The sequence below is a fragment of the Pogona vitticeps genome, chromosome 8, assembly GCF_051106095.1.
Source record: "Pogona vitticeps strain Pit_001003342236 chromosome 8, PviZW2.1, whole genome shotgun sequence".
In the NCBI taxonomy this organism is placed as follows: domain Eukaryota; kingdom Metazoa; phylum Chordata; class Lepidosauria; order Squamata; family Agamidae; genus Pogona; species Pogona vitticeps.
The window spans coordinates 13,442,512-13,463,069 of NC_135790.1; the positions used below are offsets into that span (position 1 = coordinate 13,442,512).

The following is a 20,558-nucleotide window of genomic DNA, read 5'->3' on the forward strand; positions in this document are numbered from 1 at the left end:
CTGTTAAATTGACTCTTCCCATTTGGGAAAATCCCACATCTCATTGATAAACATTCTTTCCTGGATACCCTTCTGTGAAATTCTAATATGTCATAATTGTAATTATTTATTAAAATAGGTTGGTGATTCATCCCATTGTGATTTTGCTAAGCAAGGGTTATGGAATAAGGAAATGTCACCCGACCAATAAAGGTACATTTGAAGGATACCAACAGGACTGTGATGCCACAGGTATCTTCTTTCTATCATTCTCCACATATCCTTTGTGGTGACTGAGAGGTTTCCCAGATGCTTGTTTTACCAAAGTATGATAGATATGTTGTGGAACTTGGGAGACATTCCAAAAATCAAATGACTGTCTATGGGCCAAATTTATGAATTTCAAAAAGAAAGTTCAGATAAGCCCCAAGCCCCCAAGGGACAGAGGGTGTGAAAGATGCCAGGGGTCCTGTACCTTTAATATTAGTGCGGAAGATGGCATCTGAGGAGCTGTAGCTTGTCAAGCAAGTGGTGTTTGATGAAACTCCTCTGACTCACTACTAGTAAAGGTATAGAACTGCTGCATCCTAACATTTATTTCCCATTTACAAAATAGAGAACCCTGGGTTGTCAACAGGCAACAGAAACACTTAATCTCACTGCCTCCATCAATGGCCTGGAGCAACAGTGGAGGGAAGAAAAAGTAAAGTAGGCAGGGAGGGCTGGAGAAGATACCAGCTGTTCTAGTAAACAAAAAGAACTTATAAAGTATTGCAACAAAAAAGGAAGATTTTAGAACAGCAGGTAGGTAAAATTAGTAGGACTAGGAACTGAAAGCAAGGGAAGCAGAGAGAGAGAGAGAGAACGAACACAGAAGATCAGCAAAGGAGGATGGCAATCTATGTTGGGCTTGTGCTCCCAGGAGGCAATTCTGGATGTGTGTTCACAGGAAGTACCAGGAAGACCTAATGCATCTCAGCACCTTCAGCAGCAGACCCTTCCCCATGCCTGGAAGCCAATATTGGGATACTCTAGTCAAAGTAACAAAAAGTACCAAAATGACCCCACCAACCAAAGAACAACCTGGGACAACACTACAATGTGGAAAAGCTATAAGTAAATAAATCTATTACAAGCAGATGTTGTTATGGTCATAGTCCAATGCTTTTAATTTAAGGAGCATAATCTCACTTTTAACATTGCTGCCTTAGACTGCATCCTAAATCATTTTAACATAACACAATATGAATCTGTACCAAGTAAATACATCTATAGTTTACCAAATCTTGACTTAAGTTTGGAAACCAAGGGAGTTTGGGGGACAATTTTGAAAAAACACCGACTGTATTACTTGGCAATGGCTGGGGGATTATGAGAACTCTCATCATAAGAGTACATTTTGCAAAGTTTGATTGCGCCAAACTGTTATGTTTGTTTCCCTGCCTTGCAATATTCTTATATATCTGGCTTTATTTTTCACATTCTTAGATCCTTAAGCTAAGGTAATAATACTTAGAATGCAACTGGACCACTTTTTGGAGCATTAGCCAGAGGCAGATGTTCCATTCCATTGAGATAAGGAACTAAGAGAATGAACTTTTGACATGGGTACACAGGAAAACGCCTAAAGAATGAAGGCTGGATAGATAACTATAGCTAACACCTACATGTTCCATATCTTCTCTGACCATTTTTTATGCTGCATGTCTTCTTGCCTATTTCTAACTTGGCTATTCTCTATTCTCTTGGAGAATTTTTTTTCTGATGTGATGTTTGGGCAAGTCATAATTTAAACCTATATAAGAACTTTGAATGCACATATAGGTAGCTTTTTCTTTCTTTCTTTAAAAAAAAATTATATTAATTTTCCAGTATATCTAGATTCCATCCGTGCTTGTTAAACATCGTGTTACATGGATTGCTCATAACTATTTGTTTTCTGCATCTTGATGTCTTCTTGGTTCTCTCTTCAAAATCTATACATTTTTTTAAACATCTAAACCATTCATTGGTGTATTTTAATATACAGTATTTGCTACTATCATGATATTGCTCTCAGAGTATACAATGCTCTCAAAATCCTCTTGAAATATATCCAACAAAAGTAATTCCAGTTCCAAATCTATATAGGTTTGAGGTGAATTAACTGACAAACTTTATATTTTATACCAATAATAACTGAGTAGGTTCCTAACACATTATAGATGTTATCTGAAGCATTTAATACCAATTTTCTTTATATAATTGCTTAGCCCTTTGTATCTCCACATTTTCTATCATGTCTACAGCAATATCTTATCTAGTGTATATTCATTAAGTACTATTTGTTTTGCCCCATCCTTATATCTAGCTTCAATTGATCTTGAAAACCACCGTGTTATGCCTTTACCCTGATTTGTGATCCCCTATTTCAGTTTAATTCCCTTTTTTAATGTATAAGGAATGCCTGGTTAGAATTCCAGAAGATAAGTATATACATGCTTTCAGTGTTGAGGTCCACCTTAATATTTTTCCCTTTTTCATGTGTCTAAGCAATTCCTTCTGTTGTTTGTCTTTTCCCTGTGGGCGTACTATTCCCAAGGTTGCTAAGCCACATGGATGTTCGAGTGAGAGAAAACTCTCCTAGCATCCTGTGGCTGCTTCTGAGGGGAGGAGCTGCCACCATTCCTCCTCTTTCTCATTATCATAGAGAGCTTGCTATAGAAGCCTTTCCTTAGGCCAATCAGAGCGCTTGATTAATTGCTTTTCTCCAGACCAACCCTAATGTAACCATTGTCATATCTGGACCCTGTCTACTATTTGTAATGCTGTCACTACTTGTGACCTTGTAATGTTAATAAAAGGACAGTCTCCTGGGGGCAGGGGAGACAGAGCAGAACAGCAGAACAGCAGAACATCACAGAGAGCCAGATGACTTCTCATTCTGCTTCCTTGCTGACTTGTCCACCAGCAGTACTGCTGGCAGACATCTGTGTGTTTGGCTGACTTCTTCAATCTATTGCTAAGAGACTCTTTGCTATACTATTATCTGGTGATCACCACAAAGCCCATCAGCCTACTCATTGCCTGAACCCAACAATTGGTGCCCAACGTGGGGCCAGAAAAAGAGACATTGCAAGTTTAATTCAGGCACGTAAAACAGGCTCCCGAGGAAGGCTTGAGGAACTGCCTCTAGCCTTCTGGCAACAGAAGCTTCCAAGGACAGGAGCTTCCAAGGAAAGAAAGACTAACATCGCCAGTGCGCGATCCCACAGCTCACCCCATCGACCGGCCAGGTCTAAGACATCTAAATCATCCTAAGGGATCACAGGGGTGAGTCTTTTCTGTCTGTGACGTTCTGCTGTTCTGCTCTGTCTCCCCTGCCCCCAGGAGACTGTCCTTTTATTAACATTACAAGGTCACAAGTAGTGACAGCATTACAGATAGTAGACAGGGTCCAGATAGGACAATGGCTACATTAGGGTTGGTCTGGAGAAAGGCAATTAATCAAGCGCTCTGATTGGCATAAGGAAAGGCTTCTATAGCAAGCTCTCTATGATAATGAGAAAGAGGAGGAATGGTGGCAGCTCCTTCCCTCAGAAGCAGCCACAGGATGCTAGGAGAGTTTTCCCTCACTAGAACACCCATGTGGCTTAGCAACCTTGGGAATGATACCCCCACATTTCCCAATATTTGTTTCTATCTCCCTAAAGATTCTGCCATTCCTTGTGTCATCTGAGAACATTTTATACAGTGGATCTATCTCAAATAGATCTTTATGCACTTGATCTATCTCCATTAAATAGTCCAGGGTATTTTTAATTAATTCTGCTGGTTTTCTCCCCTTATCTTCCTTTAGCACAGCCAAGATTCTCCTCGGCTTTAGGGTTGGGGTTAAATCTCTTGACTTTTCCCCTCTACTTTCCTCCAGCCCTTCTTTTGGTTGCCATACATCGTCGTCCACCCTCACATTTCCTTGTTCATCATTCCCAGTCTACTGTTGAATATAGTTGTTCTTTAGTTGCGCCTTGAATGATTTCACATTTTCACTGATTTTAAGATTGCTTGAAGGGTAGATTTTGTTTCATCCTAAAAATGTCCTTGTTAAAACATTATGTCCCAAGATGCCAATTATTTGTATTCTAAGTAAAATATGTCCAGTAGCTTAGAGCAATCAGTTCAGTTCACCAATAATTCCTTCAATAAGTCACTTTAGAAAGTTGATCACTTTAGAGTTAGTTTGAAACCAGTCTTTGACTTAAGTTGGCAGCCCTGTTCACTCTATTCTTCTATTAGACTTTCCAAAGTTAATTGTCTATGCTTTGGTCAGTTCTCGGGGGGGGGGGAGAGTCAAAACAAAAGTTCCAAGTTTGAGTATTCAATGTCATGTTCTGGGCTTTTTGTCAACTCTGTAGATAATCAAAACAGTTTAAAACTACCAACGTTGTTAGGCTAAAATAGTTTGAAGAGAATTTTTATAATTTTAACTCCAAAATACTACTAAACTTCCTTCCTTGAAGTATAATTGTTTACTTAATGTCCAATTTATTTTCTTTGCATTCTTGCATCTCTATCCCCTTCTCCAGATCCACCACTGCTCAATTTAGTGGTTGAGCTAAAATACAAGTTTTTTCTGTTAAAGGGATTATTCTGTCCAGGGATTGCAATAGAACAATATAATTAAGATTTTATATCTCATCCAGTGGTAATTTATCGCTTCTTCTAACTTGCAAGCAAGCTGTTTCAGCTGCTTGGTTCCGTCCGCTGGTTGATTGGGGAGTTTTCTGGATCAAATGTGGGTAACCACCATCCCCCCTCTATGATCAACAAGTTTCTCCCCCATTTCACCACCTCTTTGGGATGGTTTTAACCTCCTGAGGGGTCCCAAACAGGTTGGAATTCAGCCCAGGGGACGGAGCTCCGTTTTCCTGCTGCTGTCTCATTGCAGCATCAAGCTGGAAGTCCGTAGGTAGCTTTTTCTTTGCTTGTTTCTAACTCTCTGTTCATTTTGTTAATTTGCTGGCTTTTTCTGTCTGCTTGTTAAGTTTGAATAAATTTATTAACTACTTCGTATTTGTATCCTTCTTCCTCTTGGCCCTCAGGTTTTAGTGGTTGGTTAATATCCACAACACAACCTCAGTGAGAATTTACAGGGTCTTAAGAGTCACTTAGAATTGAGGACAGGGAGAGAATCTAATGTGATAAAATCTTTTATGTTGAAGCACATCATAGAAATGTTTGTTAGTCTTCAGTTAAACAAACAAAACCCTGCCAAATGTAATCCATGGATAGATTGCCCTCTGGCTCCGCCTGTAGGTTAAGATGTTGAACAATCAACATCTTGTGCACGGGAAAAAAACACATTTCTTTGTTAGAAAATACAGTCTCTTCTGGCAATGATCCCATGTATAAATATTTGCCATGTAGTTTGTGGCATTCGCCCTTGTGGCCCATGCTTATTTTGCCCTCACAAAGGTTCACGTCATTTTCTATTCTCGCTGCCACCACTTTGTCGTGTCCATCCAGTCTGTATGCCTCGTAGTCTCTGGTTTGGTCTAATGGCATTTGGGAATAAATTTCTGCTAACTCTAACATCTACTTCTGCTTCATTGATTATGCAAAAGCCTTTGACTGTGTGGACCACAGCAAACTATGGCAAGTCCTTAAAGAAATGGGCATGCCTGACCACCTTATCCATCTCCTGAGAAACCTATATGTGGGACAGGAAGCAACAGTTAGAACTGGATATGGAACAACTGATTGGTTCAAAATTGGGAAAGGAGTACGACAAGGCTGTATATTGTCTCCCTGCTTATTTAACTTATATGCAGAATACATCATGCGAAAGGCCAGACTGGAGGAATCCCAAGACGGAATTAACATTGCCGGAAGAAATATCAACAACCTCCGATATGCAGATGATACCACTCTGATGGCAGAAAGTGAGGAGGAACTAAAGAACCTTGTAATGAGGGTGAAAGAGGAGAGTGCAAAAAACGGTCTGAAACTCAACATCAAAAAAACTAAGATCATGGCCACTGGCCCCATCACATCCTGGCAAATAGAAGGGGAAGATATGGAGGCAGTGACAGATTTTAGCTTCTTGGGCTCCATAATCACTGCAGATGGAGATAGCAGCCACGAAATTAAAAGGCGCCTTCTTCTTGGGATGAAAGCAATGACAAACCTTGACAGCATCTTAAAAAGCAGAGACATCACATTGCCAACAAAAGTCCGAATAGTCAAAGCTACGGTTTTTCCTGTCGTGATGTATGGAAGTGAGAGCTGGACCATAAAGAAAGCAGACCGCTAAAGAATTGATGCCTTTGAATTGTGGTGCTGGAGGAGGCTCTTGAGAGTCCCCTGGACTGCAAGGAGAACAAACCTATCAATTCTAAAGGAAATCAACCCTGAGTGCTCCCTGGAAGGACAGATCCTGAAGCTGAGGCTCCAGTACTTTGGCCATCTCATGAGAAGAGAGGACTCCCTGGAAAAGACCTTGATGTTGGGAAAGTGTGAAGGCAAGAGGAGAAGGGGACGACCGAGGATGAGATGGCTGGACAGTGTCACCGAAGCAACCAAAATGAATCTGACCCAACTCCAGGAGGCAGTGGAAGACAGGAGGGCCTGGCGTGCTCTGGTCCATGGGGTCACGAAGAGTCGGACACAACTAAACGACTAAACGAAACGAAACGAACTCTCCACTTATCTAAGACCTTAGCACTTTAATGCGCTCTGCCCCTCTCACCTCAAAGTCCCAGCATGCGCATTCAAACAAAATAATTAATGATTCTGGGTTATCACCCTTTCTAAATATAAGGAATTTCTTAAGGTCTGCTTTTGATAAACTTCCCCCCTCAGGATTGGAGGAGTCGTCGTCGTCATAGGCTGATAATTCCATTTGTCTCATTTCTAGTTGAAATTCCCTCTGTCTTTCCTCAGCCTCAAGCTGTCTTTCCTCAGCCCTAGTTCTTATCTCCAATTCTCTTAATTTAAATTCCTGCTGCAGCTTCCATTTCACCAAATCCTGGGAGGTTAACTCTGTTTCTTCCCTTGAAACATTACCCTCCTGAATTTCATCTCCTGTTCTGAGATTTGCTCCTCCTCATGAGGTAAATCTTGAGGATGTGATTCCTCTACTGCCTCCCTTTTCCCTTGCTGATAAGGCATGTTTATTTCTATATTCTCTTGAGCTAAATTGTCAAGCCTTGGTTTAAAACACTTTTTTTCCTTTACTGAGTTAGAGAGTTACTGTTACTTTGTAGCTTTTCCGCTGGCAGCCACGGAACAGCTACTCTGTTTCTTCTTCTGACACTCATCCAGTCCCTTGGCCTGAGACATTGTTTCTATTTGCCTCTAGCCACCGAAAGTAATCAGAAATATTCATTTTAAATAGTCACAGCCTTTATTGTTTTCAGTCACCTTAGTTTATTATAACCCTGGCATCCACTTGTCCCTTCAGTACTCCCTCTTAGAGTTTGGGATCTCAAGCTAGCCTAGTGGTCTTCACTTAAAGCATGAGGTAATCTTAAACCATTGAATTTTCCTCAGAGCTTTTTTCTTATTCCAGTCTCATGATCTGTGATCAGGAGTCCCTAAGTTATTCACCAAAACAGAGGGTTTTCCCACTCCTCCTTCACAACCATCCCTGACCAATAGGTCTCCTCAGCTCTGTAAATTCACCTTTGCTTTCGCTTGCTATACCATTAATGGCACCGGATCCCTTTGGCTTACTGGATTATCACTCGTGTCATCACTTGTGGCGTTCGCCCTTGTGGCCCCTGCTTATTTTGCCCGCACAAATATTCATGTCATTTTCTCTTCTCGCTGCCACCACTTTGTCGCGTCCACCCAGTGCCCCTGTTTAATCTCCCTTAAACATAGGTTCACCCTCTGGATGTGTTTCCACTTTACACGCTGCCACCAGGTATTATTCACCTAATACCAATTATGCATTTCAGTCATGTGTACTGCCAATTATAAAAGGTTTATGGAACTCTTTTGAGTTTGAGAATCAGAGGTTTAAATTACAGATGTTCTTTTATTGTCATGTAAATCACAATGGGTAAATCACAGATGCTTGGTATCGTTCATTAAATAGGATTTGTTTGTGCATTGGTTTGATGGTACTTTTATTCAGAACAACAATATACTTTTACTAATTATCTATTATCTATTACTTATAACTCTTTCTCTATTTTCTTTATCATTCCAACTGTTCAATCTATGTATTAACTTTCTCAATTCACTCTCCTAACTCTTCCTGTCCAAATCACTATCTATCTTCTGCTTCTCTCTAACTCTTAACTGTCATCATCCTTCTAACTCTTAACTGTCCTTTTTCACTCAACTGTCCCTTTCGACCCCACCCCTCCTGCCCTATCATTGGCTCCTCCCTTTGGAACTTTCATGATGGACAGACAGGAGTGATGTCATGTGTTGGCATTTCGCCACATAGTCCCACTTTTATTTGTCCATGAAAGCTCACATTAAAATAGAATAGAGAATCTTTACAGTGCCATAACATTCTTCTCTTTATTTTTCTTTTGGTTTTGCCTGGTGATCACTATGCAAATAAAAATGTTGTGGGAAATGATTGAATGTCCATACTCAGCTTACTTTTTTATTAAACCACAAATCTAGCTGTACATCATCCTCTTCAGTACATCTGTCTTTCTAATCTCTTCCCTCCCTTTACTAGGAAACACCATGCTGAAGGTCCTGTGAGGGAACTCTATGGTAACCCTCTCAATGAATCTACTTAGTTGATGTCTTGTGTGTAAAAATTAAATTCATGTTCACATTTTTGTTTATATGATATCTCATCTTCATGTGGAGGATGACAAGTAACATTACCAGAGGATGATGAGACCAAGTCACTTGTTCCATTGAATAAGCATATCAATATTTTTCACATTCATTTAAAATCTGAATATGTGCAGGCTTCAAGGAACCAACAGAACACATTAAATTACGACTGGGTAAGAGCCCAGTCATGATATTTGTGGAGCTTTTAAAAAGCACATTCTCTTTTGGATCTCCCCGTAACCTTTTGGCATGTCTTAGGAATTTGGTTTTCCTTGTCTGTCATTGTCTCCAAAGCATCACAGCCTCTGCAAAGAACGGTCAGTGCAGAGAAACCTCCAAAAACGCTGCTGTGGGAGTCAGAAAGCATCCACGGCTCCCTAGAGAACTTGTGAATGGTCGGACAGAGAGTAATTAGGAGATTGCATACCCTAAAATGTGCTGAGAGAGTCCTATAGCTCAGCTAGGCGTATTCAACTCTCCATCTTACAAGTCTGCACTAATAAAAACACCCTTGTACGTTAATAAACTTGTGGGCTCTGTAGTCATTAGACTTCTTATGCACCACAGGCAGGAATCATTAAGTATGCAAAGCCGCGGCATGCACCATCAGATGACCTAAGACAAGTTTACTGTTTAAGAAACCAATTGATTTTTATATTTTATTAAGGAATAATTAAGTTCCTTAAAGTAAAAAAAACAAGTTATGTAAAAGCAAGCAAATAAACATTATGCTGGTTAATCACAAAACTGCAGTGAAGTAAAGAAATCATGAAAAATATAAAAGTGTCCAAAAACAGTAAAAGAATTGAAAAAGCCAAGAAAATGAATAGCAACAGTTCCAATCAGGTAATCCATTAGGAAAAACAAAATAGTCCAATTAGGTAAGAAAAAGTCCAAAGTCCCTCAATATACTGTAAAAAGAAAAATCCTGTACAAAAGAAAAAATGCTGTAAAAGAAAATATTAGCCCTTAAGATGCAGAAGCTGACATAGGTAGTCTGCCCTAAAGGTGGCCCTTAAGATGCACGAGTTGACATAGGCAGTCTGCCCTAAAGTTCGCCCTTATGATGTAGGAGCTGACATAGGCAGTCTGCCCTAATGGTAGCCCTTATGATGTAGGAGCTGACATAGGCAGTCTGCCCTAAAGGTAGCCCTCATGATGTAGGATCTGACACAGGCAGTCTGCTGTAAAGGTAGCCCTTAAGATGGAGGAGCTGACATAGGAAGTCAGCCCTAAAGGTGGCCCTTAAGATGCAGGAGCTGACATAGGCCGTCTACCCTAAAGGTAGCCCTTATGATGTAGGAGCTGAAGTAGGCAGTCTGCCCTAAAGGAGGCCCTCGAGATGAAAGATCTGACATAGGCAGTCTGCCCTAAAGGTAGCCCTTAAGTTACTGAAGCTGACATAGGCAGTCTCCCCAAAAGGTAGCCCTTATAATGTAGGACCTGACGCAGGCAGTCTGCCCTAAAGGTGCCCCTTATTATGTAGATGCTGGAATAAGTAGTCTGCCCTAAAAGTGGCCCTTAAGATGCAGGAGATGACATAGGCAGTCTGCCCTAAAGGTGGACCTTAAGTTGCAGGAACTAACAATAGGAAGTCTGCCCTAAATGAAGCCCTTATGATGTAGGAGCTGACATAGGCAGTTTGCCCTAAAGGTGGCCAGTCTGCCCTAAAGGTGGCCCTTAAGATACAGGAACTGACATAGGCAGTGTAGCCTAAAAGTGGCCCTTATGTTGCTGGAGCTGACATAGGCAGTCTGTCCTAAAGGTAGCCCTTATGATGTAGGAGCTGACATAGGCAATCTGCCCTAAACCTGGCCAGTCTGCCCTAAAGGTAGCCCTTATGATGTAGGAGCTGACGTAGGCAGTCTGCCCTAAACGTGGCCCTCATGACGAAGGATCTGACATAGGCAGCCTGCCCTAAAGGTAGCCCTTATGATGTAGGAACTGACATAGGCAGTCTGCCCTAAAGGTGGCCCTAATTATGTAGGAGCTGACATAGGTAGTCTCCCCTAAAGGTGGCCCTTAAGATGCAGGAGCTGATATAGGCAGTCTGCCCTAAAGTTCGCCCTTATGATGTAGGAGCTGACATAGGCAGTCTGCCCTAAAGTTCGCCCTTATGATGTAGGAGCTGACATAGGCAGTCTGCCCTAATGGTAGCCCTTATGATGTAGGAGCTGACATAGGCAGTCTGCCCTAAAGGTAGACCTCATGATGTAGGATCTGACACAGGCAGTCTGCTGTAAAGGTAGCCCTTATGATGTAGGAGCTGAAGTAGGCAGTCTGCCCTAAAGGAGGCCCTCGAGATGAAAGATCTGACATAGGCAGTCTGCCCTAAAGTTAGCCCTTAAGTTGCTGAAGCTGACATAGGAAGTCTGCCCTAAAGGTAGCCCTCATGATGTAGGAGCTGACATAGCCAGTCTGCCCTAAAGGTGGCCCTTAAGATACAGGAACTGACATAGGCAGTGTGGCCTAAAAGTGGCCCTTATGTTGCTGGAGCTCACATAGGCAGTCTGTCCTAAAGGTAGCCCTCATGATGTAGGAGCTGACATAGGCAGTCTGCCCTAAAGGTAGCCCTCATGATGTAGGATCTGACATAGCCAGTCTGCCCTAAAGGTGGCCCTTAAGATACAGGAACTGACATAGGCAGTGTGGCCTAAAAGTGGCCCTTATGTTGCTGGAGCTCACATAGGCAGTCTGTCCTAAAGGTAGCCCTCATGATGTAGGAGCTGACATAGGCAGTCTGCCCTAAAGGTAGCCCTCATGATGTAGGATCTGACATAGCCAGTCTGCCCTAAAGGTGGCCCTTAAGATACAGGAACTGACATAGGCAGTGTGGCCTAAAAGTGGCCCTTATGTTGCTGGAGCTGACATAGGCAGTCTGCCCTAAACGTAGCCCTCATGATGAAGGATCTGACATAGGCAGCCTGCCCTAAAGATAGCCCTTATGATGTAGGAGCTGACATAGGTAGTCTCCCCTAAAGGTGGCCCTTAAAATGGAGCTGACATAGGCAGTCTGCCCTAAAGTTCGCCCTTATGATGTAGGAGCTGACATAGGCAGTCTGCCCTAAAGGTAGCCCTCATGATGTAGGATCTGACATAGGCAGTCTGCTGTAAAGGTAGCCCTTAAGATGGAGGAGCTGACATAGGCAGTCTGCCCTAAAGGTAGCCCTTAAGTTGCTGAAGCTCACATAGGCAGTCTGCCCTAAAGGTAGCCCTTATGAGGTAGGAGCTGAAGTAGGCAGTCTGCCCTAAAGGAGGCCCTAATTATGTAGGAGCTGACATAGGTAGTCTGCCCTAAAGTTGGCCCTTAAATTGCAGGAGCTGACATAGGCAGTCTCCCCAAAAGGTACCCTTATAATGTAGGACCTGACGCAGGCAGTCTGCCCTAAAGGTGCCCCTTGTTATGTAGATGCTGGAATAAGTAGTCTGCCGTAAAAGTGGCCCTTAAGATGCAGGAGATGACATAGGCAGTCTGCCCTAAAGGTGGACCTTAAGTTGCAGGAACTGACAATAGGAAGTCTGCCCTAAAGGAAGCCCTTATGATGTAGGAGCTGACGTAGGCAGTCTGCCCTAAACGTGGCCCTCATGATGAAGGATCTGACATAGGCACCCTGCCCTAAAGGTAGCCCTTATGATGTAGGAACTGACATAGGCAGTCTGCCCTAAAGATGGCCCTAATTATGTAGGAGCTGACATAGGTAGTCTCCCCTAAAGGTGGCCCTTAAGATGCAGGAGCTGATATAGGCAGTTCGCCCTAAAGTTGGCCCTTAAATTGCAGGAGCTGACATAGGCAATCTGCCCTAAAAGTAGCCCTTCTGATGTAGCAGCTGGCATAGGTAGTCTGCCCTAAATGTGGCCCTTATTCTGTAGGAGCTGGCATACGTACTGTGCCCTAATGATAGCCCATAACTTCAAGGAGCTGACATAGGAGGTCTGCCCTAAATGTGACCCTTAAGTAGCAGCAGCTAACATAGCCAGTCTGCCCTAAAGGTGGCCCTTGGTATGTACGAGCTGACATAGGCTGTCTCCCCTAAAGGTGGCCCTTAAGATGCAGAAGAGAACATAGGCTGTCTCCCCTAAAGGTGGCACGTAAGATGCAGGAGCTGATATAGACAGTCTGCCCTAAAGTTGGCCCTTAAATTGCAGGAGCTGACATAGGCAGTCTCCCCAAAAGGTAGCTCTTCTGATGTAGGAGCTGACATAGGCAGTCTGCCCTAATGGTAGCTCTTAAGATGTAGAACCTGACATAGGCAGTCTGCCCTAAAGGTGGCCCGTAATCTACACGAGCTGACATGGGCAGTCTGTCCTAAAGGTAGCCCTTATGATGTAGGAGCTGACAGGCAATCTGCACTAAAATTGGCCAGTATGGTCCAAAGGTGGCCCTTAGTATGTAGGAGCAGACATAGGCAGTGTGCCCGAAAGGTACCCCTCATGATGTAGGATCTGACATAGGCAGTCTGCAGTAAAGGTAGCCCTTAGGTGCATGAGCTGACATAGGCAGTCTGCCCTAAACGTAGCCCTTATAATGTAGGAGCTGACACAAGCAGTCTGCCCTAAAGGTGGCCCTTATTGTATAGGTGCTGAAATAGGTAGTCTGCCCTAAAAGTGGCCCTTAAGATGCAGGAGCTAACATAGGCAGTCTGCCCTAAAGGTGGACCTTATGATGCAGGACCTGACATAGACAGTTTCCCCTGAAGGTGGTCCATATGATGTAGGAGCTGACATAGGTAGTTTGCCCTAAAGGTGGCCCTTAAATTGCAGGGGTTGACATAGGCAGTCTGCCCTAAAGGTGGCCCTTAAATTGCAGGGGTTGACATAGGCAGTCTGCCCTAAAGGTGGCCCTTATTATGTAGGAGCTGGCATACGTACTATGCCCTAATGGTGGCCCATAATTTGCAGGAGCTGACATAGGTAGTCTGCCCTAAAGGTGGCCCTTAAGTTGCAGGAGCTAACATAGCCAGTCTGCCCTAAAGGTAGCCCTTATGATATAGAAGCTGACATAGGCTATCACCCCTAAATGTGGCCCTTAAGATACAGCAGCTAACATAGCCAGTCTGCCCTAAAGGTAGCCCTTATGATGGAGGAGCTGACATAGGCTTTCTCCCCTAAAGGTGGCTCTTAATATGAAGGAGCTGACATAGGCAGTCGGCCCTAAAGGTAGCCCTTATGATGTAGGAGCTGACATAGGTAGTCTGCCCTAAAGGTGGCCCTTAAGATGCAGGAACTGATATAGGCAGTCTGCCCTAAAGTTGGCCGTAAAATTGCAGGAGCTGACATAGGCAGTCTCCCCTAAAGGTAGCCGTTATGATATATGAGCTGACATAGGCAGTCTGCCCTAATGGTAACCCTTAAGATGTAGAAGCTGACATAGGCAGTCTGCCCTAAAGCTGGCCAGTCTGCCCTAAAGGTGGCCCTTAAGATACAGGAGATGACATAGGCAGTGTGTCCTAAAATTGGCCCTTATGTTGCTGGAGCTGACATAGGCAGTCTGTCCTAAAGGTAGCCCTTATGATGTAGGAGTTGACATAGGCAATCTGCCCTAAATGTGGCCAGTCTGACCCAAAGGTGGCCCTTAGTATGTAGGAGCAGACATAGGCAGTCTGCCCTAAAAGTGTCCCTTAAGATGCAGGAGCTGACATAGGCAGTCTGCCCTAAAGGTGGATCTTATGTTGCAGGAGCTCATATAGGCAGTCTGCCCTAAAGTTGGCCCTTAAATTGCAGGAGCTGACATAGGCATTCTCCCCTAAAGGTAGCCCTCATTATGTAGGATCTCACATAGGCAGTCTTCCGTAAAGGTGACCAGTCTGCCCTAAAGGTGGACCTTAAGTTGCAGGCGCTGACAATAGGCAGTCTACCCTAAAGTTAGCCCTTATGATGTACGAGCTGACATAGGCAGTCTGCCCTAAAGGTAGCCCTTAATTTGCTGGAGCTGACATAGGCAGTCTCCCGTAAACGTGGCCCTAATTATGTAGGAGCTGACTTAGGTAGTCTGCCTAAAGGTGGACCATAAGATACAGGAGCTGAAAAAGACAGTGTGCACTAAAAGTGGCCGTTATGTTGCTGGAGCTGACATAGCCAGTCTGCCCTAAAGGGGGCTCTTAAGATGCAGGAGCTGACACAGGCAGTTTACGCTAAAGCTAGCCCTTATGATGTAGGAGCTGACATAAGCAGTCTGCCCTAAAAGTAGCCCTTAATTTGCTGGAGCTGACATAGGCAGTCTGCCCTAAACAAGGCCCTAATTATGTAGGAGCTGACTTAGGTAGTCTGCCCTAAAGGTGTCCCTTAAAATGCAGGAGCTAACATACCAGTCTGCCCTAAAGGAAGCCCTTATGATGTAAAAGCTGACATAGGCAGTCTGCCCTAAAGGTGGCGCTTAGTATGTAGGAGCTGACATAGGCTGTCTCTCCTATAGGTGGCCCTTAAGATGCAGGAGCTGACATAGGCAGTCTGAACTAATGGTGGCCCTTAAGATGCAGGAGTTGACACGGGCAGTCTACCCTAAAGGTAGCCCTTAGGATGTAGGAGCTGACGTAGGCATTCTGCCCTAAAGGTAGCCCTTAAGTTGCTGGAGCTGACATACGGAGTCTGCCCTAAAGGTGGCCAGTCTGCCCTAAAACTGGCCCTGAAGAAGCAGGAGCTCACATAGGCATTCTGCCCTAAATGTGGACCTTATGTTGCAGGAGCAGACAGAGGCAGTCTGCCCTAAATGTGGCCCTTCTGATGTAGGAGCTTACATAGGCAGTCTGCCCAAATGGTAGCCCTTAAGATGTAGATGCTGACATAGGCAGTCTGCCATAAAGGTGGCCCTCATGATGAAGGATCTGACATAGGCAGTCTACCTTAAAGGTAGCCCTCATGATTTAGGAGCTGACATAGGCAGTCTGCCCTAGAGATGGCCAGTCTGCCCTAAAGGTGGCCCTTATGATGTAGGAGCTGACATAGGAAGTCTGTCCAAATGGTAGCCCTTAAGATGTAGAAGCTGACATAGGCAGTCTGCCCTAAAGGTGGCCCTTCTGATGTAGGAGCTGGCATAGGTAGTCTGCCCTAAAGGTGGCCCTTAGTATGTAGGAGCTGGCATACGTACTGTACCCTAATGGTGGCCCATAACTTGCAGGAGCTGACATAGGTCGTCTGCCCTAAAGGTGGCACTTAAGTTGCAGGAGCTAACACAGCCAGTCTGCCCTAAAGGTAGCCCTTATGATGTAGAAGCTGACATAGGGAGTCTGCCCTAAAAGTGGCCCTTAGCATGCAGGAGCTGACATAGGATGTCTCCCCTAAAGGTGGCCCTTAAGATGCAGGAGCTGACACAGACATTCTACCCTAAAGGTAGCCCTTAAGATGCAGGAGCTGACACAGGCATTCTACCCTAAAGGTGGACCTTAAGTTGCAGGAGCTGATAATAGGCAGTCTGCCCTAAAGGTAGCCCTCATGATGTAGGAGCTGACATAGGCAGTCTGCCCTTAAGGTGGCCCTTACATTGCTGGAGCTCACATAGGCCTTCTGTCCTATAGGTAGCCCTTATGATGTAGGAGCTAACATAGACAATCTGCACTAAAGGTGGCAAGTCTGCCCCAAAGGTGGCCCTTAGTATGTAGGAGCAGACATAGGCAGTCTGCCCTTAAAGTGGCCCTTAAGAAGCAGGAGCTGACATAGGCAGTCTACCCTAAAGGTGGCCCTTAAGATGCAGGAGCTGACACAGGCATTCTACCCTAAATGTAGCCCTTAAGATGTAGGAGCTGACATAGGCAGTCTGCCCTAAAGGTAGCCCTTATGATGTAGGAGCTGACATAGGCAGTCTGCCCTAAAGGTGGCCCTAATTATGTAGGAGCTGACATAGGTAGTCTGCCCTAAATGTGGCCCTTAAGATGCAGAAGCTGATATAGGCAGTCTGCCCTAAAGTTGGCCCTTAAATTGCAGCAGCTGAAATAGGTAGTCTGCCCTAAACGTGTCCCTTAAAATGCAGGAGCTGACATAGGCAGTCTACCCTAAAGGTAGCCCTCATGATGTAGGAGCTGACATAGGCAGTCTGCCCTAAATGCGGCCCTTAAGATACAGGAGCTGACATAGGCAGTGTGCCCTAAAAGTGCCCTTACATTGCTGGAGCTCACATAGGCATTCTGTCCTATACAGTAGATAGCCCTTAGGATGTAGGAGCTGACATAGAAAATCTGCACTAAATGTGGCCAGTCTGCCCCAAAGGTGGCCCTTAGTATGTAGGAGCAAACATAGGCAGTCTGCCCTAAAAGTGGACCTTATGTTGCAGGAGCTTACATAGGCAGGCTTCCCTAAATGTGGCCCTTATTATGGAGGAGCTGGCATACGTACTGTGCCCTAATGGTGGCCCATAACTTGCAGGAGCTGACATAGGTAGTCTGCCCTAAAGGTGTAGGAACTGACATACGCTGTCTCCCCTAAAGGTGGCCCTTAAGATGCAGGAGCTGACATAGACAGTCTGCCCTAATTGGGGCCCTTAAGATGCAGGAGCTGACACAGGCAGTCTACCCTAAAGGTAGCCCTAATTATGTAGGAGCTGATATAGACAGTCTGCCCAAATGGTAGCCTTTAAGATATAGGAGCTGACATAGGCAGTCAGCCCTAAAGGTGGCCAGTCTGCCCTAAAGGTGGCCCTTAAGATAAAGGAGCTCACATAGGCAATCTGCCCTAAAAGTGGCCCTTTAATTCCAGGAGTTGACATAGGCAATCTGCCCTAAAGGGGCCAGTCTGCCCCAAAGGTGGCCCTTAGAATGTGTGAGCAGACATAGGCAGTCTGCCCTAAAGGTGGCCCTTAAGATGCAGGAGCTGACATCGGCTGTCTCCCCTAAATGTGGCCCTTAAGATGCAGGAGCTGACATAGGCAGTCTGACCTAATGGTGGCCCTTAAGATGCAAGAGCTGACACAGGCAGTCTGCCCTAAATTTGGCCCTCATGATGAAGGATCTGACATAGGCAGTCTGCCCTCAATGTGGCCCTAATTATATAGGAGGTTACATAGGTAGTCTGCCCTAAAGGTGGCCCTTAATTTTCAGGAGCTGATATAGACAGTCTGCCCTAAAGTTGGCCCTTAAATTGCGGGAGCTGACATAGGCAGTCTCCCCTAAAGGTGGCCCTTATGATGTAGGGTCTGACATGGGCAGTCTGCCCTAAAGGTGGCCCTAATTATATCAGAGCTGACATAGGTAGTCTGCCCTAAAGGTGGCCCTTAAGATGCTGGAACTGATATAGGCAGTCTGCCCTAAAGGTGGCCCTTAAATTGCAGGACCTGACATAGGCAGTCTCCCCTAAAGGTAGCCCTTAAGATGTAGAAGATGACATAGGCAGTCTGCCCTAAAGGTAATCCTCATGATGTTGGATCTGACATAGGCAGTCTGCCGTAAATGTAGCCCTTAAGTGGGAGGAGCTCACATAGGCAATCTGCCCTAAAGGTAGCCCTTAAGTGGGAGGAGCTCACATAGGCAATCTGCCCTAAAGGTAGCCCTTATGATGCAGGAGCTGACATAGGCAGTCTGCCCTAAAGCTGGCCAGTCTGCCCTAAAGGTGGCCCTTAAGATGCAGAAGCTAACATAGCGAGTCTGCCCTAAAGGTAGCCCTTATGATGTAGAAGCTGACATAGGCAGTCTGCCCTAAAGGTGGCCCTTCTGATGTAGGAGCAGGCATAGGTAGTCTGCCCTAAATGTCGCCCTTATTATGTAGGAGTTGGCATAGGTACTGTGACCTAATGGTGGCCCATAACTTGCAGGAGCTGACATAGGTAGTCTGCCCTAAAGGTGGCTCTTTAGTTGCAGGAGCTAACATAGCGAGTCTGCCCTAAAGGTAGCCCTTATGATGTAGAAGCTGACATAGGCAGTCTGCCCTAAAGGTGGGCCTTAGTATGTAGGAGCTGACATAGGCTGTCTCCCCTAAAGTTGGTCCTTAAGATGCACGAGCTGACATAGACAGTCTGCCCTAAAGGGGGCCCTTAAGATGCAGGAGCTGACACAGGCAGTCTGCCCTAAAGGTGGCCCATATTATGTAGGAGCTGGCATGCGTACTGTGCCCTAATGGTGGCCCATACCTTGCAGCAGCTGACATAGGTAGTTTGCCCCAAAGGTGGCCCATACGTTGCAGGAGCTAACACAGCCTATCTGCCCTAAACGTAGCCCTTATGATGTAGAAGCTGACATAGGCAGTCGGCCCTGAAGGTGACCCTTCGTATGTAGGAGCTGATATAGGATGTTTCCCCTAAAGGTGGCCCTTAAGATGCAGGAGATGAAACAGGCAGTCTACCCTAAAGGAGGCCCTCATGATGAAGGATCTGACATAGGCAGTCTGCCCTAAAGGTAGCCCTTAAGTTGCTAAAGCTGACATACGCAGTCTGCCCTAAAGGTAACCCTTATGATGTAGGGTCTGACATAGGCAGTCTGCCCTAAAGGTGGCCCTAATTATATAGGAGCTGACATAGGTAGTCTGCCCTAAACGTGGCCCTTAAACTGCAGGACCTTATATAGGCAGTCTGCCCTAAAGTTGGCCCTTAAATTGCAGGAGTTGACATAGGCATTCTCCCCTAAAAGTAGTCCTTATGATGTATGAGCTGACATAGGCAGTCTGCCCTAATTGTAGCCCTTAAGATGTAGAAGCTGACATAGGCAGTCTACCCTAAAGGTAGCCCTCATTATGTAGGATCTGACATAGGCAGTCTTCCGTAAAGGTGGCCAGTCTGCCCTAAAGGTGGACCTTAAGTTGCAGGCGCTGACAATAGGTAGTCTGCCCTAAAGTTAGCCCTTATGATGTAGGAGCTGACATAGGCAGTCTGCCCTAAAGGTAGCCCTTAATTTCCTGGAGCTGACATAGGCAGTCTGCCCTAAACGTGGCCCTAATTATGTAGGAGCTGACTTAGGTAGTCTGCCCTAAAGGTGGCCCTTAAGATGCGGGAGCTAACATAGCCAGTCTGCCCTAAAGGAAGCCCTTATGATATAGAAGCTGACATAGGCAGTCTGCCCCAAAGGTGGCACTTAGTATGTAGGAGCTGACATAGGCTGTCTCCCCTATAGGTGGCCCTTAAGATGCAGGAGCTGACATAGGCAGTCTGACCTAATGGTGACCCTTAAGATGCAGGAGCTGACACAGGCAGTCTACCCTAAAGGTAGCCCTTAGGATGTAGGAGCTGATGTAGGCAGTCTGCCCTAAAGATGGCCCTCATGATGAAGGATCTGACATAGGAAGTCTGCCCTAAATGTGGCCCTTATTATGGAGGAGCTGGCATACGTACTGTGCCCGAATGGTGGCCCATAATTTGCAGGAGCTGACATAGGTCGCCTGCCCTAAAGGTGGCCCTTAATTTGCAGGAGCTAACATAGCCAGTCTGCCCTAAAGGTAGCCCTTATGATGTAGAAGCTGACATAGGCAGTCTGCCCTAAAGGTGGCCCTTCTGATGTAGGAGCAGGCATAGGTAGTCTGCCCTAAATGTGGCCCTTATTATGTAGGAGCTGGCATAGGTACTGTGACCTAATGGTGGCCCATAACTTGCAGGAGCTGACATAGGTAGTCTGCCCTAAAGGTGGCCCTTTAGTTGCAGGAGCTAACATAGCGAGTCTGCCCTAAAGGTAGCCCTTATGATGTAGAAGCTGACATAGGCAGTCTGCCCTAAAGGTGGCCCTTAGTATGTAGGAGCTGACATAGGCTGTCTCCCCTAAAGTTGGTCCTTAAGATGCACGAGCTGACATAGGCAGTCTGACCTAATGGTGGCCCTTAAGATGCAGGATCTGACATAAGCAGTCTGCCCTAAAGTTGGCCCTTAAATTGCAGTAGCTTACATA

At 45.1% G+C, this 20,558-nt stretch overlaps 1 protein-coding gene across 1 annotated transcript in view; it reads right to left on the reverse strand.

Moving 5' to 3' along the window:
- The window catches only part of LOC110089344 (interleukin-1 family member 10-like), a 90,783-nt gene that overhangs the window by 39,009 nt on the left and 31,216 nt on the right, over positions 1-20,558 (reverse strand). The gene's annotated exons all lie outside the window — the stretch shown is intronic.